Raw genomic sequence first — 25796 nt, forward strand, 5'->3', positions numbered from 1 at the left:
AATGAGTGGTCGCTGCTGCTGCCTCCTAACACTTTGACCCTGGAGCTGACGCTCTAGGCGGTAACCTAGGGACAGTGCCGGAGGCAGCCTGCTGCCAGCAGCGCATATCGATCTCACTGCCATGAGCCTTGGCAGGATTCCGTATGCTTCCAGGGACCTACAGCCCACTTGCTGCTCCTCCACACAGTGTGCTGCAGGCAGACGGGATCTCCGAAGTTGTTGGAGTGAATAACTCAGCGAGGGCAGCTGACTCCCCCTCTCCAATGGGAGAAGCTGTGATGTAACTTTTCGGCGGCTGCTGGATGCTTTGCTGTGGGCTCTGGCTCCTGTAGCACGGCATTGAGGGTCTGCCGTGGGAGGACTGAGGAGGTGAGCAGCGGGACCCGCTGCCATGGATGAGTACAGCATCCTAAGGAGATATGGGCTGCAGGTAAGGGCCATCCTTCACTGCATGTTACCTACCAGCGCTTGCAGAGGCGCTACATCCCTTGAGTGAAAATTCTAAATTCACCATGCTGTTCGTGTTCTACTGGTATGCCTTATCCGTAATTGTGGCATTTGGAGCTAAAGTGCATGCTGTGCTTAATGATCATTGACGAGGGAGGATGACGAGTGAGGAAAGCCGCTGCTCGATCGCCATCTTTTTACAACTAAAGCAACCGTGAGACAGAGGCTTGATGGTTGGAAACAGATGGCGCTGATGCTCGCTCTCGCAAGCCGTAGGCAGTGGGCGAATACAAAGGTGGGACATGCACCGGCCTTTGCCCAATTGCATGCTGTCTTTTTAGGAACACGCACGCAAAGCCCATTAGCGTGTGAGCACCCCACGCACGAGCTTCAAGAAAAGCTGTAGCGACTCCAAGAGGCCCTCTCCTAGAGCATGCGAGCTGCGCTAGGCTCGACCTAAAAAGGATACCCACACTACTACACTAAAGCTGATGTTCCTTCTGTAATTTTAAGCAAACAAAAGCAGGAGTTAAATGGAGCTGAACAGGGAGCAGGTAGAAGCAAAAGGGCAAAAAAGCACATAGCGATCAGAATGCAGAGAGACTAAATTTCGAACTAGAATGAAGAGAACAAGCTGTAGTACATAGAAAGCTGGGAGAACATCAATAAGGGGAGCATTTATTTATTTATTTATTTATGGATCTTGTAGAGCGCACGGCTACCTCCGTCGGAGGTGTCCCGGCGCTAAAAACTGTCAGTAGAGATAAAGAAGTATCTATCTAGGATGAGGAAAATAGCCAAGTTTTCAGGTGGCTGCGGAACAGTGTTTCAGATGAGGCAAATCTGAGGTCTAAAGGGAGGCAGTTCCAATGTTTCGCAGCCAGGACAGCGAAAGCTCTGCCGCCCATTCGTGTGCGGCGAAAGCGTGGCACAACCATAAGGCGTAGGCTGTTGGAACGTAGGTCTCTCACTGAATGGGATAATGTCAGTCTCTTTCTTAAGTATTCAGGACCGGTCCCGTTGAGAGCACGGAAAGCAAGAGTAAGTGTTTTGAACTTAATCCGAGAAGCTATAGGCAGCCAGTGGAGCTTTTTACGAAACATGGAGATCGAATGTCGGAAAGGGATATTGCCAATCAGTCTTGCTGCCGCGTTTTGAACTGCTTGCAGGCGTTCAATTTGATATAGAGGGGCCCCTGCATAAAGACTGTTGGCATAATCCAAATGGGACGTTATTAGCGCCTGGGTGACTGTTCGGCGCGCATCCATAGGCAAGAATGGAAAGATTTTTTTCATCATTTTTAGCTTACCAAAGCAGGCCGCCGTGACTTTGTTAATTTGAGGGCCGCAGGAGAGCGTATCGTCAAACTGGAATCCCAGATTACGGGCCGTGTGCACCGGAATAGGGGGTGGGTTAAGTACCGTAGGCCACCACAGAGAGGGAGGTATTGTCATTTTTTGATTGAAGAACAGGACCTCCGTCTTATCCGTATTAAGACGAAGGTGACTCGAGGACATCCATGAACAGATTTCTCCCAAACAGTGGCGGAAGCTAGAGAGGCTGGAGTCAGAGTGATCTCTAAAGGAGAATATCAGCTGAGTATCATCAGCATATGAAATCACTCTGACTCCGCATGCCTCCACAACCTTGGCTAACGGAGCCAGGTAGACATTAAAGAACAGAGGGCTCAATGCCGAGCCCTGAGGGACTCCACATACAAGAGGTTTGGACCCTGATTTAAAAGGTCTGAGGAGAACCCTCTGTGATCGGCCCTGGAGAAAAGATGTGATCCAAGACAGTGCAGAGCCACCCAGTCCAATCTGCTCCAGTCGGTCTAAGAGTATTGGATTGTAGGCATTTGAAAACAATACAATGCTAAAGGTATATAAGCTAAGATGTGACCTTATACCACGAAGCTGGCAATGACATGGAGAATGAGTATGAGACTGGCGAGAAATGAGAAGACAGATGCAAGAGTTTTGGACAAATTGAAGCAGAGTGATGAGATATTTTCCTTACAAAAATATACAACAAGGAGCTATAGTTATTACACACCAAAAACAAACATTTTAGAAATCTGACTAAGGGAAAAGTTAGAAAAGGTTTGATTTATCAGGTATTATAAAAATGCATTTCGCAATTCTTGTCAACTGATGAAAGTTGTCTAGAAAAGGTCAATGACAAATGAAAGGTGTTTCTGAGATTGCAATCTAAGGAGGAAAACAGAATAGGGATTGAAGAAAAGTGAAAAGTGAGTGACATAATTATAGCTGAGGAGGAAGGAAAAAAGAGGATCTCTTTTTTGGGGAGAAATCTAAGAAACACAATGACATCCATTTTCCAATCGTTGTAAGACATGCTGTAATATGATTACACAAGGAGTAAGTGAAATAAAAAAATTAGAAATACTTCTGGTAATTGTCAGCATAAAAATATGAATTAAAATAAAAAAAGGCAATAATATAAGCTAAAAGGATACACTGGGTGTTCCTCAAGCAAAGAGCCTTGCAGAACACTATAACGAATATAGTAAGAAGAAAATACAACCCCTCTTAAGGAAACTGACAAAGAATGATCAGCGAGATAAGATTGGACCTAATTAAGCACTTCTCCAAAAATAGCAAGTTTACAGACACAATAAATAATAAAAGAGTGGTACACTGTCAAAACCAGCAGAGAGATGGAGAAGAATAAGAATAGAAGCTTGTCTATTGAGAAGTACATTTTGTAGAGTGTTGGATGCAGAAAAAAGGTCATAACCAGTAGAATAACCAGGGCAAAAATATCAGAAAGAACATAAGAAGAAAGATGATTAGCCTGAAGAAAAGTGAAGGATTGTGAGAAAGCAATACATTCCAGAGTTTCAGAGAAATAAAAGGAGAATAGTAGAGGGAGGAAAAAAAACAAAGTGAGTGGTGTTGGGGAAGCATTTACTCCACAGCCCAAATCTCTTCATGGAAAAGCAGACAAATGTATTTATGCTTTACATTTAGTTATGCGGAAATGCTGTTTTGAAATATTTCTATGTGTGGAAATGCTTACACCTTTCAGGGTACTAGTGAAATTCTTTGTGAAATTTCTGAAAATAAAAATGTTACTAAATTTATGAGTAACCCTTTGAGAATAAACGTGTGATATCAGCAGCATACAGCACCAGACAGAGCAACTGTTCTGACCCTCTGTTTGAGTTTTTAAAGTAATAATGCAGTAGCTGTTGGACCTGGCATCCTTGATGTGGTTACTGTCAACTTTTTGTCATCAATCCTCCTTTTTTTGATGACTCCATTTGTGCTGGACTTAGGACTCTGCACACTTTTCCACTACTAACCAGTGCTAAAGTGCTTGTGCGCTCTCCTTGAACATGGTAACATTGACTTCCCCCAAATTGCTGTATTTCATTTACTTGTAAGTCTCTAGTAAAATGGTATACCCATACCCAGGGCCTGTAAATTAAATGCTACTAGTGGCCCTCAGCGCTTATTGTGCCACCTTCTGAAGTAGCCTTTTAAACCTGTCTCGGGCTTGCCATTGTAGCCTGTATGTACTGGTTTAAACAGCCATTTCAACCTGACAAAATAAACCTTTTGCCAGACCTTAACGTTCCTTTTGAAAACAAATAAGTCACACCTGTGGTAGGCCCTAAACAGCCCATAGGCCAGGGTGCAAAGTATTTAGAAAGATGAACATGTACTTTTAACTTTTACATATCCTGGTAGTAAAAAAACTACAGCAAGGCCTGCCTTGCAAGCAGATAGGCATGTTGAGCCTGGTCTCTAAAGAATTACAATTTAAAACCCTCTTTTATGGTGAAGCAGGCTTTTCTGTCACAATTGTCATGTTCTCATCCCAACAATGTTGTGCCTGCAGCCAGTTTCCTGGGTGATATAAATGGGTACATCTGGCAGGTGCTCTTTGTGTATTGCCTCCAGACAGTGAGACAAAGGTGAATAGGTGATGGCGGAGTTTTGTGTATTTCTCCCAGACAGTGAGGCAAGGGAGATAGATGTTGCCAGTATGGGCCATCTTTGACTTTCTGGGGGTTGAAGCTGTTACCTACCACAATTTCACATCACAGAGTCTGTACCTCTGCACATTCACAAAGCATTTCACATTAGCCTTTTGTACCCCTAGACAAACTGTGGCCAAGGCAGGGAAGTAGGAAATTTCAGATACATCTGTAGGGAAAGGACTTTGGAAACTTTGCCAACTTCAAAGCTGGAACCAAGAATAAATACTGGACCCTCAGATCCAACTCTTCAGTACAACACTTGACCTGTGGAAGACTCAGAAGGACTGCTGTGTTACACTTCTGCAAGAAGGACTGCTACTATGCTGATCTGCTACTCTGCTGCTCTGATGCCTGAGTTGGAAGGACTGAACCTCTATTTTGAACCTAGTACCAACAGAGTGCCTCCTGATCAGAGCCTCAGGGACAAAAAAAGGCTCCACACCCTTTGAACCTTGCACCAGATCTCTGCCTTCTGTCAGTCTTGCAATCCAGGTGGCCCCACACCAGTCCTGTATCCTTGAAAGTGGCACTGGAGGTTTGCTACCTGCTCAGCTATGTAGCAGCAGAACCCGATCAGTGAAATGAAGCGCAGCTATGCATCCAAACTGCCACTGCACAGAGAAAATCAGATGCAGGAACCATCAACTCTTTGGAACCAACACTGTGTGATATATCCTCTACCCAGGACCTCACATTGCAGCGCCCCATCAGAACTGATACTGTGCAACGCATCCTTGATGCAGGATATTTCATTGCATCCCCGAAACTCTTTGGAACCACTACTGTGCCATGCCTCCTTGATGTATCCTCAGTGCAGGACCTCGCATCGCAGCCCATCAGAAGCGTCAGAGCATGACACATCGACAATGCAGGATCTGGCACCCACAACCAGGATTTTAATGTCCTTTTTTTAGCTGGCCTAGCATTGCCCCATTATCCATCAATCACAGCATTTGTATCAATCACGGCATTTGTATAGCGCGCTACTCACCCGGAGGGTCTCAAGGTGCTTGGGGGAGGGGGGTCCGCTACGGCTCGAACAGCCAGGTCTTGAGTTGCTTCCTGAAGGAGAGGTGGTCTTGGGTCAGGCGGAGGTGGATGGGGAGGGAGTTCCACGTCTTGGCAGGCAGGTAGGAGAAGGATCATCCCCCCGTTGTGGCTCTTCGGATGCGGGGAATGGCGGCGAGGGCGTGGCTGGTCGATCGTAGCTGGCGGGTGGGAGTGTAGAAGGTCAGGCGGTCGTTGTGGAGAACTTTGTGTGCATGGGTGAGGAGTCGGAATGTGATTCTCTTGCTGACGGGGAGCCAGTGCAGGTCTCTCAGGTGTCCGGAGATGTGGCTGTGTCGGGGGATGTCCAGGATTAGTTGTGCTGAGGCGTTCTGAATGCGCTGGAGTCTTTTCTGAAGTTTGGCTGTGGTACCGGCGTAGAGGGAGTTCCCGTAGTCCAGTCGGCTGGTCACGAGGGCCTGGGTGACCGTCTTCCTGGTTTCGGTGGGGGATCCACCGGAAGATCTTACGTAGCATGCGTAGGATGTTGAAGCATGACGAGGAGATGGCGTTGACTTGTCTGGTCATCGAGAGGGAGGAGTCCAGGATGAAGCCCAGGTTGCGTGTGTGGTCCGTTAGTTTGGGTGCGCTGCCCAGGGCGGGGGGCCACCAGGAGTCATCCCAGGCGGAGGGTGATGATCCCAGGATGAGGACTTTCGTCTTATCTGAGTTCAGTTTTAGGCGGCTGTTCATCATCCACTCGGCTACGTCTTTCATCCCTTCATGTAGGTTGGTCCTGGCGGTGGCGGGGTCATTGGTGAGGGAGAGGATCAGCTGGGTGTCGTCGGCGTAGGAGATGATGTTGAGGTTGTGTTGGCGTGCGATGGCCGCGAGGGGGCTCATGTAGATGTTGAACAGCGTGGGGCTGAGCGATGATCCTTGTGGTACGCCGCAGATGACTTTGGTGACCTCGGATCTGAACGGGGGGAGGCGGACTCTCTGTGTTCTTCCGGCGAGGAAGGAGATGATCCACTCCAGTGCCTTCTCCTGGATTATGATGTTGTTGAGGGGCTGCACTACGGTGCGGTGTCAGACCTTGTCGAACGCTGCAGAGAGGTTCAGGAGGATGAGGGCTGCTGTTTCCCCGTTGTCGAGCAGGGCTCGGATGTCGTCGGTGGCTGCAATGAGGGCGGTCTCGGTGCTGTGGTTGGCCCGGAAGCCGGACTGCGAATGGTCGAGGGATCCATTCGTCTTGAGGAAGGCGGCCAGCTGTTTGTTGACGGTCTTCTCGATGACTTTGACAGGATAAGGAAGGAGCGAGATGGGGCGGTAGTTTTTGAGGTCGGTGGGGTCCGCTGATGGTTTCTTCAGTAGGGCGCTGAATTCGGCGTGCTTCCAGCTCTCTGGGAAGGTGGCGGTGTCGAAGGAGGCGTTGATGATGTTCCGGAGATGGGGTGCGATGACGGAGTCGGCCTTGTTGAAGTCGTGGTGAGGGCAGGGGTCGGTTGGTGATCCGGAGTGGATGGAGTTCATCGTGCGGATGGTGTCTTCGATGTTGACCGGGGTCTAGGCGCGGAGGGTGGTGGTGGGGGGCGTTGGTATGGTCGTAGGGTGCGTTGGCAGTGTGCTGAAGCTGTTGTGTATATCTGCGATCTTGTTGTGGAAGAATGAGGCGAGCGAGTTGCAGAGGTCTAAGGGGTGATATCGTTGTTTTCGGCGCTAGGGTTCGAGAGCTCTTTGACGATGTTGAAGAGTTTCTTGCTGTTGTGGGCATTGTTGTCTAGTCGTTCCTTGAATGCGGTTTTCTTGGTGGTGTGGATCAGCTTGTGGTGTTTTCGGGTGGCGTGCTTGAGGGTGGTCATGTTGTCTGTAGTCGGGTCTCTGCGCCAGGCTTTCTCGAGGGCCCGGCAGTTCTTCTTGGAGCTCTTGAGTTTGTCGGTGAACCAGGATGCTTTCTTGCTGCTGAGTCTGATGGGGGGGTCTTCAGTGGGGCGATGTCGTCTGCGCAGTTGGTGATCCACCTTGTGAGGCTGTTGGTGGCTTGGTTGGGGTTTGCTGATCTGGTGGGAGGGTTCTGGCTCAGGGATGTGGTGAGCTGGTCGGTGGTGATCTTGTTCCAGCTTCTGCGGGGAACCTGTTGCGGGTGGTGGTGAGTGGTGGTCCTTCTGAAGCTGAAGTGGACGCAGCTGTGGTCTGTCCAGTGGAGCCCGGTAGTGTGGTTGAAGGAGATGTCCTTGCTGGAGGAGAAGACTGGGTCAAGCATGTGGCCGGCGTAGTGGGTGGGGGTGGTCACCAGTTGCTTGAGTCCGAGGTTGGCGAGGTTGTCCAGCAGGGTGGTGGTGTTGCTGTCATTGTTGTTCTCTAGGTGGAAGTTGAGGTCCCCTTGGAGGATGTAGTAGGCGGGGGGAAGGGCGAGCGGGCTGCTGAAGTCGGCGATGTATTCGCTGAAATGTGTGCGAGGTCCCAGGGGTCTGTAGATGAGGGTGCCTCTGAGGGTGGTCTTGGGGTCAGTGTGTATCTGGAAGTGCAGGTGTTCGGCAGTTGTGAGGGTGTCGTCGGAGTTGGTCGTGATGCGGATGGTGTTCTTGTGGACGATGGCGATGCCTCCTCCGGTCTGGTTGACGCGGTCCCTCCGGGTGATCTTGTATCCGTCTGGGATGGGGATGGCGATGTTGGGCGCTGAGGAGGATTTCATCCATGTTTCCGTGAGGAAGGCGACGTCTGGGGATGTGGAGTCGAGGAGGTTCCAGAGTTCCATGGCGTGTCTGTGGACGGAGTGGGTATTAAGCAAGATGCACTTCAGGTGATTGCTGCTGGTGCTCGGCTTGGCGGGTGCGTTGCAGGTCCAGTTGCAGGAAAACTTGCAGGATTGGCAGGTGAAGGGTCCGTGGGTGCGTCCTGGGGTGGCTCGGTTGCAGCTCGGGATTCGGCCGGTGTTGAGTGCGTTGAGGGTGGCTGCGTCGTAGGTCCGGCGGGTGGGCTGGCTTCTGCGGGGTCTGGGGGTTCTGGCGCTGGGCACGGTCCAGGCGCAGACGGGCGCAGACGGGCTTACCTTTGGCGCGCCTTCGGCGCACCATTGGCGCGTCCGCTGTGGGTGAACGCTGCGCGCACGCATGGACTCTGCCATAAATGGAGAGTGTGGGGGGGCGGAGCGAGGGAGGATAAGCTGGGAGGTGGGAGTGGGGTGGCGAATGGGAGGGTCAAGGGAAACCAGCAGGAGTGGGGGCGGGGCCGCGGGGGAGCAGCGGTAGGGAGCGGGGTGGGCAACAGCGGGGACAGAAGCGCTAGGGCAACAGGAACAGAAGAGTACAAATCATGGCAACACTACGGCGAAACAGGGTGCAGAACAGTACACAGCACAAGGCAACAGGAGCAGACAGAACAGAACAAATCAGGGCAATATTACGACGATCCTACGAACCACAGTGGGGGCACAATCAGGGCACTGATGCGAGCGGCGGCGGCAGCAGGGAACCGGTGACTTCCTGGAGGGGCCACGCGGCGGGTAGAGCGACCGGCACTGATGAGGTCAGGCTAGGTCACAGCTCCCCGTCGCCCGGTCACTCCTTTAAGTAATCAGTGGGAGGGAGGCGCAGCTTGGAGGTGGGAGCGGGGTGGTGAATGGGAGGGTCGAGGGAAACCAGCAGGAGTGGGGGCGGGGCCGCAGGGAGCAGCGGCAGGGAGCGGGGTGGGCAACAGCGGGGACAGAAGCGCTAGGGCAACAGGAACAGAAAAGTACAAATTAGGGCAACACCACAGCGAAACAGGGGGCAGAACAGTACACAGCACAAGGCAACAGGAGCAGACAGAACAGTACAAATCAGGGCAATATTACGGCGATCCTACAAACCACAGTGAGGGCACAATCAGGGCAGCGATGCGAGCGGCGCCGGCAGCAGGGAACCGGTGACTTTCTGGAGGGGCCACGCGGCGGGTAGAGCGACCGGCACTGACGAGGTCAGGCTAGGTCACCCCGTGCTGCAATGCAGTCGACCTAAACGTGTGACTTTGACCAGGTCTGGTACAACCACATAAATACAGGTGGCACTTTGTGCTTTTAAGCACTACTTTTGTTCAAACATTTAAAATTGCATATCTCAAGGTCTACTAATTGGATTTTTGTAGTTTTAGTGTTAAATAATTCATTAAAGTTCCCTCTAATTTTCTAGATTAGTATGGAACTTTTGTGTTCTTGTTTTGTGGTCTCATTGTATTACTATTTGAGTGCTGCATGAATACTTTACACATTGCCTCCAAGTTAAGCCTGATTGTTTTTGTGCCAAGCTGCCCTGACTGAGGGTTGAGCACAGGTTATCCTGGGGTTTGTTTGCGTTTAACCTTGACAAGAATTGTGCTTGGCTGCTTCATCCAGTAACCTCATTTCCTACAGTAACCTTTAAGAAACCAGTCTCTATTGTAAACATAACCAGTTCATAATGCCACAAACACAAGCCCTTCAGGCTATACCTTGTTGTTGGACAGGCAAGTCTGAGCCTGTCAATGCCTACCCCAAGTTACACAGCACATGTGAAACGCTTGGTGCTAACTGCTTCCTTTCACTCTTATGTCCAAAGGTCGATTGTTTGGGGGCTGGGGAGAACAAGGAAACTGTCAAATATAGCCTTTGGTGGTTGACAGCAGAAAGCCCTTTTAAGGGTTTTTTTCAGTTTAGAAGGATCTTGAGCACAAGAAAGTGTTTGTGTAAGCTGCCTTTTCCCCTTAAGCCCTGATAACATTTGCCTTGGAGCGAAGGTGCTTTTTACCGAACCCAATAAAATCGAACTAACTAGCACTTCAATGCCTCATCAGGAATAATAAGCAATATATTTTACAATTACAGTCAGAACTTACCGGGCTGCGGAATTTATCCGGTACAATCAATTGCACCTATTCCATGTTTTTGGCGAATAACATGCACATTTTACTAAATACCATGACCATTCTCCTGGTAAATTCCAGAATGTTTTACCTGCGGAAATGTAACGAAGGGTGGTGACTTTTTTGCATGGAGTAATTACTGGTGGCCTGATTCACAGAACTAACTTAAGACAAAATCCTAAACTTACTACCATTTTGGTACTCACAGAAGGCACTTACTCATTTCGGTATTCACAGAAGGCACTTACTCATTTCGGTATTCACAGAAGTTAGGAGTTTAGTGCCTTCTGTGAATACCGAAAGTCTTAACATTAGGATTTTTCTCAGTTTAGTAGTAGCAAAGTTAAGACTCCTACCTTTAGGACTCTTAAATGACTTCTGTGAATACCGAAAGTCTTAACATTAGGATTTTTCTCAGTTTAGTAGTACCAAAGTTAAGACTTCTAACTTTAGGACTCCTAAATGACTTCTGTGAATACCGAAAGTCTTAAAATTCGGATTTTTCTTAGTTTAGTAGTAGTAAAGTTAGGATTCTTAACTTTAGGACTCCTAAACGGAGACAAATCCTAATTTCAATGATTGTCATAAGGCACGCATAGTTTTTGCTTGCTTGCTACATCTCTCTATTGACATTTGCTTCTTACAAGAATTTCACCTAATGGACAGTGTCATGGGCAGGTTTAGGTTCTATACTGATTGGGGTAAAACATGTAGCATGCTATTTAAATTATGGCCATGGAGTCGCAATACTCATAAGGAAAAGGGTGCCATGGGATCCACACAGTGTCTCTGTGACTCACAGGGTAGATTCATCCTCCTTGTTAGCATTTTGCATGATCGTCCAGTCAAACTTCTTTCTATTTATGATCCTAACCTAGATGATCTCCAGTGTATCTCTGAGGTCTGGAGACTTGCTGAGTCTCACAGCCCTGGTGCTACCAAATGGGGAGGGGATTTGAATATTATACTCAACCCAGAAGTAGACAGATCTATTGACTCCAGACAGCTCGATCCCATGCGGCTGCTCAGCTAAAACTGATTTGGACGATTTTGGTTTGACCAACCTTTGGCGCTATCGACATGCTGATGCCAGGGAAGGCATGTGTATCACAACTGCATATGCCTCCAGGTCATGCATAGACTGCTGGCTGGTCCCACACCTTATTGCAATGTATTGAGAATTATTCTCTTCTGGGTTGTTGCCTCCCTCCCTACTTGAAGCACTCATAGTCACAATTCTAAAAGCTGGCAAGGAACCCCATTACTGCTGCTCTTTTTGCCCATTATCCATGAATAACATGGATAATAATATACTTGCTAAACTCATTGCTTCATGTCTCCTTCCACGCGCGCAGGCGGGGCAGGCTTTGTCATTTTAATTGCAAGCATGACAATGGATAATTAATTTATGAATGTGATATGCTTTGCAATTGTTTGCCTTATATTTTAGCAAACACGTAATAAAGTCCATTGAACTGAACTAAGTAAACGTTACAACAAATCTTATTCTTGTATGTCTAATCTAAGAATGATCTGTGAGCTGCATTCATATATCTGAAAAAAAAACTACTGGCATTAAATGAGTGTTAATGAACTAAGACATTTGGCTGAACTGACATCGTCTTCTAAATGATTCCCTTTGTAAAAAGAGATAAATTGATTGGTGTGGGACTTTTGTGTTCTTGTGTTGTGGTCTCACTTTCTTACTGTTTGAATGTTGTACAAATACTCCACACATTGCCTCTAAGGTAAGCCTGATTGATTTTGTGCAAAGCTGCCAGAGGGTTGAGCACAGGTTAGTTTTGGGTTTGTTTGTTTTTCACACTGACAAGACTTGTGGTTGCTGCTTGAGTAGGATTTCACCCCATCAACCACTAACCCAATTTCCTAAAGTAACCTTTAAGAAACCAGCGTTCATCAATAACACAGTGAACTCGTAATCTTACCCACAGATGCCTTTTCTGCTAGCCTTTCTGGCTCTTCCCTATTGTTGGAGAAACATGCCAGAACCCGTCAACATCTACCCCCTGGCCACGCAGCACGTGTGGAAGGTTTATTTCAAACTGTTTCCTTTAACTCCTTTGCACAAAGGTAGATTGTTTGGGGGTTGGGGTGAACATGGGAATAGTCAAATTTCAGCCTTTGGTGGTAGACAGCATAAAGTTTTGTCCCACTTGTTGAAAAGATCTTGAAAAGGGGAACGTGTTTAGGTTGGCTGCCTTTTCCCTCAAGCCATGATAAGGAATGCCCTGGAGCAAATTTGCTAGTTACCACACCGAATAAAATCTAACTAACTAGTGCTCTATTGTCTTATCAGGATTAATTAATGTATTTTTCAATTACTTTACACATTTCTGGGCATGGTACAATGAATTGCACTTACTTCATGCTTTTGGGGAATAATATACAAATGTTGGTGTTTATTAAAGACTATGGCCAATCCCCTGGCAAATTCCAGAACATGTCACCTGCCAAATTTTAACAAAGGGTGCAACTTTATTGCACTCAGTAACTACTGGGGTCAGTGATCTCTGCAAAAATCGGAAATCTCACCCTTTCGCAAACAGGGGCTTGAACAGGGGTCTGAAAACTCCAATCTTAATCATGGGGTTGGATTTGCAAATTATCAATGGTTTTGTTTTGTAGGAGTCCTTCAGATTACTCCACCAAACCTTGGTTCCCCAATCTACTTTCAGTATTGTGGACCATGAATTTTTCTATGGCAGTGCCACCACTGTACTTGCTATTGGAAAACTATAGGGGTGGGCAGAACTCACGGAGTTCCACTTTGTTGAATTCCACAGAGTTATAGAAAATTCTGTGAGATTCCGTGGAGTTACGGAAGCGGTGGAATTCTGCACATTGGGCTGCTTGCGCTCATTTTTCAGCACCGGGAACTTGTCCCGTGCAGAAAAATCTGCACAAACTGCACGCCGGAGGGTGCTACTTTTTTTCTGCCACTTGAGTAGATTTTCAGCCGGAGCGGCAGCTTTTCCAACGCGAGTGGTAGTGACCTGCCTTGACAACCTACATTGAGAAATCTCCCTGGGAGGCGTTCTAGTCAGCTGCGGACCATGCCAGTAACAGCGGTGGCTCAGTGGGTCCCATGGAGGGGGGATTTTGAGCGACAATTCTGAGGGAAAATTAATTATTTATTTAATAATCCCAATATTGCCTCCTAATCGCCCCATCACTGTTACCTGCATGGACCGCGGCTGGTTCTAGTGCTTGATTTTCTGGCTCGCTAATATAATGTTCGCAAGCTGCGCTCAAGAAAAAACTCCGCCATGTGGTGGTTGCCAGAGTTTTTGCAGAATTGAGTGGTCAAAACTCTGCAAACTTTGCCAGCAGAGGGGAGTTTATCACTCAGCCCTAGAAAATGTATTACTGCAGAGTAGGGGCCATTGGTGTAAGGGCATAGGACCACCCACCCCACTAAGAGTAGATGTCTGATGTCCTTTTTTCTGTCCATCATTGCCAGAAAAAAAATCAAATAATTAACATTTCCTTCCAACCCCTCTAATGGTAGCAGCTCATGTGAATGCACAGAGATCAGCCCTGGCTGGTGGGGAATTTAAAATATGGCGATCTTCTGTGGACATAAGGTTCTCTGCCACACTGGAGGGCGGAGTAAAGAGCGTCAAAGGCTAAATAAGCCCCCAAAAAATGTTCTCTCTCACGCCACAGGTGTCACGTCCTTTTTTCAGGATACATTTAACACATAGTTATCAGCAGCAGAAAGGTTAACAATACAGATTTCTTACGGATATTGTTGCTTGCATGCACGTTTACATTATAAAATACTTATATGCTCTATTGTAAATACAGTTCATTATAGTAAGCATTGCCTAAAAGTATTTGTCAAAGTAGAATATCTGTATGGGCGACTTCTTTGTATGTTATTATCCTGAGAAGACGTTAAAGCCAATTGTCAAGTGAGCAGTTCGCTGTTATACAATTTTATTTTAATTATATGCATGCGATTATCCCCAGAACAATGCCACTGGCGCAGCTGGTTCTCGACTCCTGCTGTTTTTAACTGCTTTGTGCAAACACTGGTGGATATTTTGTAACAAAGTAGCAATGAACACATTTTGTGTAGAAAATAGGCAGAAAGCTACAATGAAGACTATCCGAATCGAGCATTTAGTGTTGGCAGTTTGACCTTGCACTTTGAAAGCCTTTTTGAAGTTTTCATGCGCCAAGTCCCTGTACTTGGAATAAATGACTGCAAAATGTGATCATTTATATTTGAAGACTTGCAGGCAGTCGTTCCACACAAAAGCCTCAATTACTAGCATTGCAGCACATACTTTTCTGCGGTGTCCTGATAAGGCAGAATCATAATTCAAATATCTATAATATAATTCAGTACTTATGTATTTTTTTCATTCTGCAACGTCAGTACAATGTTGCATTGAGAACAATTACTGGGGTAATCAATTAAAGGTATATAATTGGCCTCTGATTTTTCTGTATTTTAGGGAACGCCTCGATGCTTGTTGCATCTTGATAGCCTTTGGGCGTGCTCTCTGGAGGTTATGCTTCCAGCAGGCCTCTCGAGGAAACACCCAGAAACAATCGTGTTCTTACTCTTTCTCGGGAAGGGCGATACCGCATGCTATCCTGAATGCTGGGTAATCCGAGATGTTGGTGGGAACACAGAGTTCATGTGGTCTCTGCTGTGTGGAGGTGCATGACTTCCCTCCGGGCTTCAAATGGTAAGGGGTTTGCCACGAGGGACATCTGCCTGGTTCCTTGCCCTTCCTACATTTTTTACATTGAGTCCTTTGTCAGGAATGTGCGTGTGATCTGGCTCAAGTACTTACCGGTGATCTCATCACTGTGATTTTAATTTCCTTTGCCAGTCCAGTCTTCATCCTTAATAGACCACCCATTCCTATTCTCTTAAATCAGTTTAAATCCAAACCAAGGAGCACATGCGGTAGCCCTGCCAAATCCATGACTTGGAGAGGGTCATAAAAGGACTGCCTCTCTGTCAATACTCTAGCTTAACTACTGAAGCCTCCGGGATAAACAATAAAGCAACAAAGAGAGGGCGGGTAGCTGAATAGGACTAGAATGAAGAAAACAGTAGCTAGTTTCTCATCCAAGCCAACCAACTGTAAGCACATGTACACTACACAAGGTAAAATGTCAGAACCGAATTTTACCTCCCATGTGTTTCTAACTTCCAGGTGGTAAAGGCAAGCAGCCTATTAAAGAACAACCCAAATGGGGCTGTCTGCAAATGCCCTTTAGCAATAACTCTGGAGGAGGCACATTCTTTGTGAGTAAATCCCTTAATGAATCTAAGTTCCTGAACATTCATGTAGTAGCAGGCATTAAGCTTCTTGATAATACTGGCTGCAAATAGAGCATTTTATTTTATTTATTTTCTCCACTTGTCCTTAGCAATGAAAGTCTATGGGCTACACTAATTAAGGCCTGGAGACACACATTCAGGAGGGGCTTGATCCAATCCAAACGAATCTCTTTGCTGTGACCCACTTAAAGGAAGGTATGGCCTGATAGAAGTATAGTTCAAAACCAGCATGTGTAAACTCCACATCAAGTGGTTTGTAAAGTGCCCTTCATGTTACCATGCAACTAATGTACTAATAAGTTTGATCAATCAATCAATCAATTAATAATAGCATTTGTAAAGTGCACTACATGTCCGTGAGGGTCTCAAGGCGCTAGGGGTGAGGGGGGGTGCTGCTACTGTTCGAAGAGCCAGGTCTTGAGGAGTCTTCTGAAGGTTAGAAGGTCTTCGGTCTGCCGTAGGCGGATGGGGAGGGTGTTCCACATCTTGGCGGCGAGGTGGGAGAATGATATGCTGGCAGCGGTCACTCTTCAGATGCGAGGGACGGTGGTGAGGGTGTGGTCTACAGAGGGGAGCTGGCGGGCGGGGCTGAGTCATCTGTTGAGGTACGTTGGTCCGGTGTTGTGGAGTGCCTTGTGTGCGTGGGTGAGGAGTTTGAAAGTTATCCTCTTGTTGATGGGGAGCTAGCGCAAGTCTTTCAGGTGGGGTGTGATGTGGCTGCAGAGGGGAATGTCGAGGATCAGGCGTGCGGAGGCGTTCTGGATGCGTTGGAGTCGTTTCAGGAGTTTGGCCGGGACTCCTGCGTGGAGTGCGTTGCCGTAGTCCAGTCTGCTACTGACAAGGGCCTGGGTGACCGTCCTTCTAGTTTCGGTGGGGATCCACTTGAAGATCCTACAAAGCATGTGGAGGGTATTGAAGCAGGAGGAGGAGACGGCATTGAGCTGCTTTGTCATGGAGTGTGTGGAGTCGAGGATGACCCCTAGGTTTCGTGCGTGGTTGGTGGGTGTAGGGGGTGCTCCTAATGCCGTCGGCCACCAGGAGTCGTCCCAGGCCGAGGGGGTGGAGCCGAGGATGAGGACCTCCATCTTGTCCGAGTTCAGCTTGAGTCGGCTGTTCCTCATCCAGTTGGTGATGGCCTTCATTCCTTTGCGGAGGTTGGTTTTAACGGTGTGGGAGGTCCTTGGTGAGCAAGAGGATCAGCTAGGTGTCGTCGGTGTAGGAGATGATGTTTAGGTCGTGCTGTCGGGCGACGTGGGCGAGTGGTGCCATGTAGACTTTGAACAACGTTGGGCTGAGAGATGAGCCTTGGGGTACGCCGCAGATGATCTCGGTGGCTTCGGAGCAGATGGGGGAGGCGGACGCTCTGGGTTCTCCCGGACAGGAAGGAGGTAGTCCAGTCCAGGGCCTTCTCTTGGATTCCGGCGTCCTGGAGGCGTGCTCTTAGTGTGCAGTGGCAGACTGTGTTGAAAGCGGATGATAGGTCCAGGAGGCTGGGGCCCGCTGTTTCTCTGTTGTCGAGCATGTTCCTGATGTCATCGGTGGCGGCGATGAGGGCATTTTCGGTGCTGTAGTTGCTGCGGAACCCTGACTGGGATGGGTCCAGGAAGTTGTTCTCTTTGAGGAAGCTGGTCAGTTGTTTGTTGACGGCCTTTTCGATGACCTTCACCGGGAACGGGAGCAGGGAGATGGGTCGGAAGACCTTGCGGTCCTTGGGATCCGCCTTGGGTTTCTTTAGTAAGGAGTTGATCTCTGCATGCTTCCAGCCCTCCGGGAAGGTCGCTGTCTCAAAGGAGATGTTGATAGTTTTCCGGAGGTGGAGTGCGATGGTGCTGCTTGCTTTGTTGTAGATGTGGTGTGGGCAGGGGTCTTCTGGGGAACCGGAGTGGACGGTGTTCATGATCTTGATGGTGTCATTGTCGTTGATGTTGGTCCAGGCACGCAGACGGTTGGTGCAGGTGGTGGTTGTGGGAGCGAGGGTGTGGCCTGTTGCCGGGGTGCTGACGGCGTTGAAGGTGCTGTGGATGTCTGTGATCTTGAGATGGAAGAAGGTGGCCAGCGAGTCGCACAAATCCTGTGACATTGGGATGTCGTTGGTGTTGGAACTGGGGTTGGAGAGTTCCTTCACGATGCTGACGAGCTCTTTGCTGTTGTGTGCATTGTTGTCTAGGCGGTCTTTGAAGGCGGTCCTTTTGGCAATCCTGATGAGTTGGTGGTGTTGGCGGTTGGCGTTCCTGTGGACTGTGTAGCTTTCCGGTGTTCTTTGCTGGTCCAGTTATTTTCTAGTTTTCAGCAGGTTCACTTGGAGGCCTGAAGGTCTTCGGTGAACCAGCTGGCTCTCTTGCTGGTGTGGGTGTTCGGGGGTTCTTGAGCGGGGCGAGGGTGTTGGCAAAGTCGTTGATCCATTGTCTATGCAATGAAGGCGTATTGTAAAACTACATACACTCAGAATTTTCAGGAATTGTCAAACAAATAATGAAAGGTGATTTTGCGATATTGTCATTTATTCAACAATACCAAAACACATTGTCAGTTCACAATCACAAAAATTGACCAACCCCAAGATGGGAGGGAAGGAAGGGGAAAGGGGTGTAGCAGGGTTTCCGTTCTCCCACAGAACTGTGCATAGAGATCTAGAACCTCAGTGAGTTAGGATGATCCAAAACTCATCTCAGTGTCAGAAATCCCCTTACCTAGCTAGCTACAGTGTCTCATGGATCATTATGGAATGATCCATGTCTTAGACAAACCAGAACATGATCTTTAGAATACCTCAGGAATCGTGGAACACATGAACACTCTTTCGTTATATAATCATTTCAAACCAAAACTGAGAGTCAAAGAACACACGTGCAAGTTTGAAATATTTATTATTCAATGCAAGGTTCTCAAACGCAGTATCTTGTATAATACCAAAATGCAGATTATAAAAATCAGAGTTAGCAGCATAGTCACTAATCCATAGTAAGCAAATGGTGATAGCATGTTACAATGCAAAATCTATAGAAATCTATATCACCTATATTTCGCGCACCCTATTTAGCATATTATTTTATATCTAAGAAGGTCTCATTCGGGCTTTAGCAGGGCGAACCCATACCTCTAAATGTCAGTAGGAGTAGATCACATCAACAGCTACCAGCTCTCTTCATGCGCAGCACCAAGTGTCTACGTTCATTCCCTGTAACTCTATCTTAAACCCGCGTAGAGCCCAAGATGTTGGCATCAACATTATTTGTGTTATGTCTAATGTGGTGCGAGGATCAGGTCACCCAGCAACCTTGTGTTAGGTTATTCTTAGAGTGTTCAGCTCTCAGTGTGCAGACAGTTGTACCAAGTGTACCAAGCAAAGCTGATAGCATAGTAATAACATATTATTCTCAAATAAATCACATCACCGTTTCTAGGGTGAAAGCGACAACAACAAGTAGGTGTCGTGTGCAAAACTGAAGCCGAAGGAAAAATGGCTGTTTAAACATGTAATACACTCATGCTAACTTAACGCAATATATGTAACGAAGTATCCATATGACACCCCCCCAATGATCCGAGCACCGTCAAACATAAGGGAAAGGCAATACTAAATCAGATACATAAAATGAAAGCAAAGTTCAATAATCTTGAGCTAAAATAAGCTAAAAAAATTATGTATGAATGAATATGTATGAATGCCTACAGTGGCCTCAAATCTAAAAATAAAAAACCAAAACTTTCGAACCAAAAGTTATCCGCCAGGTCTCCAAAATAAGAAATGTAGGACCAGGTCGCATTAATCCAAATGTCGGTAAGAGAAAAAATAAGGCACTTATCCGATATCCAAAGTCATGTGCCACATTGACGTTATTCTCAGCGACATCACATGATTGAACTCTCCATCATCTGAGCACAGTTCATCCCTCCAATTCAGCAAGGGGAAAGTCATATTCCATAACAAAGCAATCCTCCCAGGCATCTCACGAATGGACAGTATATGCAAAGTAAGTTGCAACAGCCTCCAGTATGAAATCACTGCCATCATCCGAAAATAGTTCAGCAATCCAATTCAGCAATGGGAAAGAACATACGTGCTCCTCCAGCATCGGATCCTCCTGTAACGTCAGAGGACAACTCGGTGGGTTCACCAGAACGCTGTGTGTCAGAAAGGCATGCGCCGCTGCAGAGATCTCCCATTGACCCCGTACTCCATTTATCGCTGCCAAGGCCATAACTCTTTCGCCAGAACAAATCAGCTCGTGAGCCACTACGGGACGCATTAGCTGATCAAAATCGACGTCAGGAGCAGTCCTCAAGCATAGACACAAATCAATGGCCCAATCGAACTCGCAGCTCAGGCAGTGAAACACAGGTTGGACACACGTGAAGTCAGTGAACCGAAATGACAATCTATAAGCCGTGCTCAATGCTGCAAGCGGCAATGTTCCATAGTAATTGAGCATCCGATTACGGCACAGTGTCAGGAGGCGTTGAACGGCTTCTTGCGCAGGATGGGCATCCATGTTTTATAAAGAAAAACAACAACAAAAAGCCCGCAGCCACAGCCAGTAAAACAGGAAGTCCACCAAACAAACTCGAAAAAATAGAATGAAAAAACGTGGGAATGATACCAAAGATTTTCTCAAATGTAGTCACGAGGCCACTGCTAACTAATTTAAAAAAATGTGCGAGCCCAGTCGTGGAAGATGCATTAAAGATCTGGTGCACCAGCTCACAGAAATGAAACGGCAAGTCAGTATTTAAAAGCGCCTGCACCTCTGTGCGTGTGTTAGCTATGTGAAGGACATAATTTTCCCGGGCCGAACTCAGGGTCACTTGTTTTTGAGACAAAAGGGCCCTTATTCTGCTTAAACCATTGAACTTCGCCTTCAAGGTTGGTATCCGTGGCCAGATGGAGACATCTGAAGACCCATGCGTGGGTGGGTATAAAACGTTTTTGCAACACACCACACGCTCTGATACAGTTACCACATAGGCCACACCAATTAATAACCCACAACATAACTCATTGTTTAAAAGCAAATAACTTCCATTTGTCAATAATGTAAATGTGGGAACTACTGCTGGAACTGGCGTGCCTTTTAAAACACATGCTAAATTTGGCCGGTCCTGATTACAAGAACCGTGTAACTGGATGTGTCTGCATATTAATGAATGGTCAGGTGACTGTGTGCATTCCTCACCATTAAGATTTACTTCTTTTCCATCCTTCAGACATCTGTATGTGTATGGTAACGACCATGCCTCATGGAGGAAAGCATTGCCCAGTGGTTCATATCGTCCTATAGCAATATACCGCATGCAATTAGTAAATTTGTATAAGGGAAATGGTAAGGTAATTAATCCATGAATAAGCCATGTAGCAGTAGTGGTTTCAGCAACAGGGAAAGGTAACGATTCTAGCCTTTCAATATGTAACATAGAAAATGATGCATCACGCATTGAAAGCATGCGTTGTTTTTCAGTCAGATTAAAAGGGGCGAATAGGGACGAAATGTTCAATGAGTTCCAGGGAACTCGACCAGACTTAAGTGTCTGTAGGGTCCATGCAAACTGCATTACAGAGCGTAATTGATTCTGACCATGGTATAACGTGGACACTTCATCATGTACAATATCAACAACAGAAGAAACAATATTATCCAACGTGTAAATTCTGGAAGAAAGCATGTTAATACTGTTATCGACCACTGCAAGCACTTTTTCCAAATTTGCTTGATCAATAGCTCTCAGGCGTTTAGCTGCCTCAATCTGTGAAAATTTCCAAATTTCATTGTACACAGCATAAAGCCAGCGTTTAGATCTACCCTTAGCCGGGCCTTTTATAAAATCATTCAGCTCTATATTCTCATTCAACTGGGACAGATGCAGTTTAACTGCAGCCAAAGTTGAATGTTGTAACCAGTTCTGACACAATTTGCCCACTGAATAAGTAGTAACAGTGTGATCTGTTTCAAAACGGGGATCTGGCCTGATTTGTGTAAAACCTTTAGACAAACCCAAAAAACGACGTTGGCAAGAATCAGAGCTTCTTTGCCATAAAAGCCACCCCTCCGGATCAAAACTGGTAATATTAAAGGAGGAATTGTGCAATAGGGCTTGTATCTCACTTATGGACAATGTAGTGAAATTATTCCAACCTGAATATTCTTCCAAATCAGGGATAGTTGGTGCATTTAATTTTTTAGATGTAGCCAATCCAAAGCATGTTGTCTGGGAAATAGTAGAATTTAAAAACAACATGTGATTTGGGATGAGACATGCACGATGCAAAGCCTCAGTGCCTTGTACCTGCCAATCTTTGGTACCCCAAACCGATTTAAGGTCAATAACCTCCTTCCATAACTCATAGCCATCTATAGCTAACCTGTCTAGAAAGGACTTCGAATACAGCAATTTTGTATCGGTAAGTCTAACTTTGGACATGAATTTCTGTGTCACTTTAAAATAAAACGATTCAGGATTTGATTGATTAAAGTCTGTAAAATAAGAGTATTTTCCCAGAAATGTACTAGAGCTCCCTTGTAAAGGAGCAGGGCAATGTTCCCACTGTGTGTAATTCACAGGAACCCTCCTGGAACTTGTTTTGTGTAAGAAATGATTTCCATAATGTTGAAAGCAAAACAAATCACCATAATTGACAGAATCTAAGTACAAATCCTCAGCATCAAAGGCCGCATAATATTTCAAATCAGAGAACAATGCTTCCACGGCCTGAAGATCCCAATCATCAGAACGAATATTTTGTTTAATCACATCTCCCATGTTTACTCTAAGCACATTAGGAACATTAATAACTTCTGTGGGGCCATGTATCTGAAACCTAACCGCATCCCACACAATCCCATCAAGGACAGGCCAAGCAGTAATCTCTACTGTATTTAAGTCTCTTTTTAGTCTGTGTGCTGAATGTGAGGAGGAAAGAGGGGCCAATGTTCCATTAAGGTACCGAATTCCTGTTCTTTCTTTTACATAATGGCCATCGATCAGGCGGAAAAAATAAAACACAAAACCAATTGACATGAAAAGATAAAATGAAAATAGTATCAGCCAAACATATGTCCAAGGGGGAATTAAAAAATGTTTTTTAAATAACGTGGTATATTTTGCAATAGTCGATGGTTTCTCTGAAAGTTCCGAATCAGAGTCAAAAGAGAATCTGGACTGGTTAGCCAAACAAGCTTGTTTTTCAGGCATAGATAAATCTGCAGGATATGCATAGGTCAGCTCATCAATGTTAGTAACAGGAATAGTATTTAATAAAGGACTGGATATAGCAGGCATCTCGAGGGACACCTCCTGTTCTGCACCAGATGTAATAGCCAGCACAGAGTGCCTCACCATGGAAGGACATGATACAGCCGGTGTCATGCTATGAAGAATCGGCCACCCTGTGTGTCTTGACATTGTCAATAGAAATAAATCTGTTTTCTTTACGACCTGGAAGTGGTGGTAAAATGACTGTTCTTGTGCCCTTCACTCCAAGAACTCGAACCGGTGCTCGATATGAGGGACCAAACTCTTTCTTGTTATCGATCTTCTCTCGAACCAGTTCTCCAACTTGGGGTAGCCAGCCAACTACCAGGATCTGCAACGCATCATCCGACGTGGAGGGCAAGTGTTCCTTAGCAAGACTGTCTCTGGTCTTTTGTAGATCCTGTAAAACATTGCAATGTTCATCTACGTCAAAGGCCGCGGCCTGGGCCTGGCAGTCTGCACCATCGAGGTCAGGGACGTACATCTTGATACCAAAGAGCATTTCGTATGGGGTCCGCCCACCCAGAGACCTTCTAGGGAGATTATTAAGCGCACGCTGCACGCCATAGAGGTGGGTCAGCCAGTTTCTACCAGTGCCTATAACTCGGGCTGTCAAAGATTGCTTTAAGTCACGGTTCATTCGTTCTACTACACTATTGCCCTCGGGCTTGTAGGGACTTGAAAACTTGACTTGGACTCCCAACGAAACCATAGCATCCTTATACGCCTTAGAGGCGAAAGCCGGACCCTGGTCCGAATGGAAAGTACCACAGGCAAAGATTCCCACAAAGACACGCAAATCCTTAATGACAGTCCGCGAATCAGCGCTTCGATGCGGCCATACCCACACAAAGCGTGTGCATGAGTCAACTGCTACTAAGATGTATTTATACGCAGTATCAGAGGAAAAAGGACCGCAGTGATCCAAATAAACGCAACCAAGCGGTTTATTAGAGATGTACAACTGTGTCTGAGGCGGACGCGCAGCAGTGGAAGGCTTAATCTGCTGACAAATGTCACACATAAGGACATAATCGCGCGTCTGTTTGTACAGTCCCCGCCACCAGAACCTTTGTTGTAGCTGAGTTACAGTGGCTGAGACGCCCGCATGCGCAGACGCCACACCTTCATGAGCCGCTGTAATCAGAGAAGCTCTGCGATCCGAGTTGGGAATTAGACGTTCACCAACTTCAGGAATTTTCACATAAGGAACCTTATCGGGACTTAAGTGGTATGTGTACTTCGAAGGGAACCCCGCAGGATATTTACCTCCCTTCTCCGTGGCAGCAACAGCCGCCAAGATGTCATCATCTATTTTGCTTTTGGACCTCGTGACTGCTGCAACTAAGTATTTTGAGACCGCAGACTTCGCTGCCTCATCAGCAAGCGAATTACCAACAGCGTGGACCCCCACGCGCTGATGGCCGAGAGTATGAATCACAAACACGAGCGGCAGCTTTTCTTTAAGTTCCGCCACTCGGACCCAGATCATTTTATGTTTTATTGTGCTACCTTTGGAATCCCGAAAATCATTCTGAATCCAAAAGAACAAGTTCTCATTGTAAGACTGGACACAGTAGTAAGAATCACTTACGATTAAAGTCGTCACACTAGGATCAGCGTACTCCAATGCGAGCACAAGAGCACAAAGCTCTGCTAATTGTGCGGTGCAGTCCCCTAGTGTTTGCGAGTGCACGACACTGGACTTGAACTCATCGTTCACCATGGCACCGACCACAATGGCGCATGCGGAAACGTAGGCATGTTTAGAGCCATGCGCAACCTGCGCCGAACCATCAGTGTAAATGATACAATGGAAATCCTCCAACGGCCGCATCGCTAAAGGAGCAGGATGAACAAATTCATACTGTAAATACTCCTGCGACCGTAAAGCGGCGTCAAATATAAACGTGACATCCTGGGATGTCAAGGATGTAGCCCACTGAATCCACCGAGGGTGCAAAGCCTTAGAATTAGGTACACTGGCTTTCGTGACTGCCTCCAAGGCAGGACACGGGGTAACCACCAACATGCGTTTTCCCTGTGACAGGGCACGTTCCTTAAGAATAGCCATCTGTACAGCCGTTAAAACTTTCTCCACAGTGGAAAAACGCAGTTCAGCCGAAGTGTACAAGTGTGACTTGTAAGCAATAGGCACTGTGTCTCCCTCATTAAAAGTCAGGTACGTGAAACCCACCGTCCCAGGGATAATCCTTATCACCAGGTTGGTCTGGTTATCACAAGTCTGTAAGTAGTCAGAAGCGAGCAAATCAGCCTGCAAAGATCGCAGAATGGCTGAATGCTCAGGCAGCCAGCATGATTTGGAAAAAGATGGTTGTATCAAGGCATACAAAGGCTTGATACGCTGGGCATATTCCGGAATGTATGTCCTCCCGAAATTAAAAAATCCCAGTAAAGACTGTAATTTTGTCAGCGTTGTCGGAGAGCGCAACTGCGCGCACTTCTCCAGGAAGTGAGGAGCCAACCCCTTTCCATCGTGGTTAAGTTCATAACCCAGAAACAACACTGTGTACTCCGCAATGTGTGATTTTGCAAAGTTAAACTTGTAACCCATGTCTGCAAAGTTACAAATTATGCTGTTTACTCGACACAGATGCTCCCAAAGTTCGTCGTCTGTGAGATAAATGTCATCCACATAAGAACAAGCAACTGGATCGAAGCTCTCCAAAAGAGAGACTATGCGGGCGGAAAACACTCCAGGACTATTCTTATAGCCCATTGGGAGTCGTTTAAACATTTTTTTACGCCGCCGCACGTAAAACTGGTCCATTGGGAACTTAGACCATCTAATCTGTGTGCATAAAAACCATTGGAAATGTCAAGCGTGGTTTTGAACCATTTACGCTCAAGACTATTCACTAGGGCAGAGCCGTGAGTATT

This window comes from Lissotriton vulgaris, chromosome 9 (assembly GCF_964263255.1).
Source record: "Lissotriton vulgaris chromosome 9, aLisVul1.2, whole genome shotgun sequence".
Lineage (NCBI taxonomy): Eukaryota > Metazoa > Chordata > Amphibia > Caudata > Salamandridae > Lissotriton > Lissotriton vulgaris.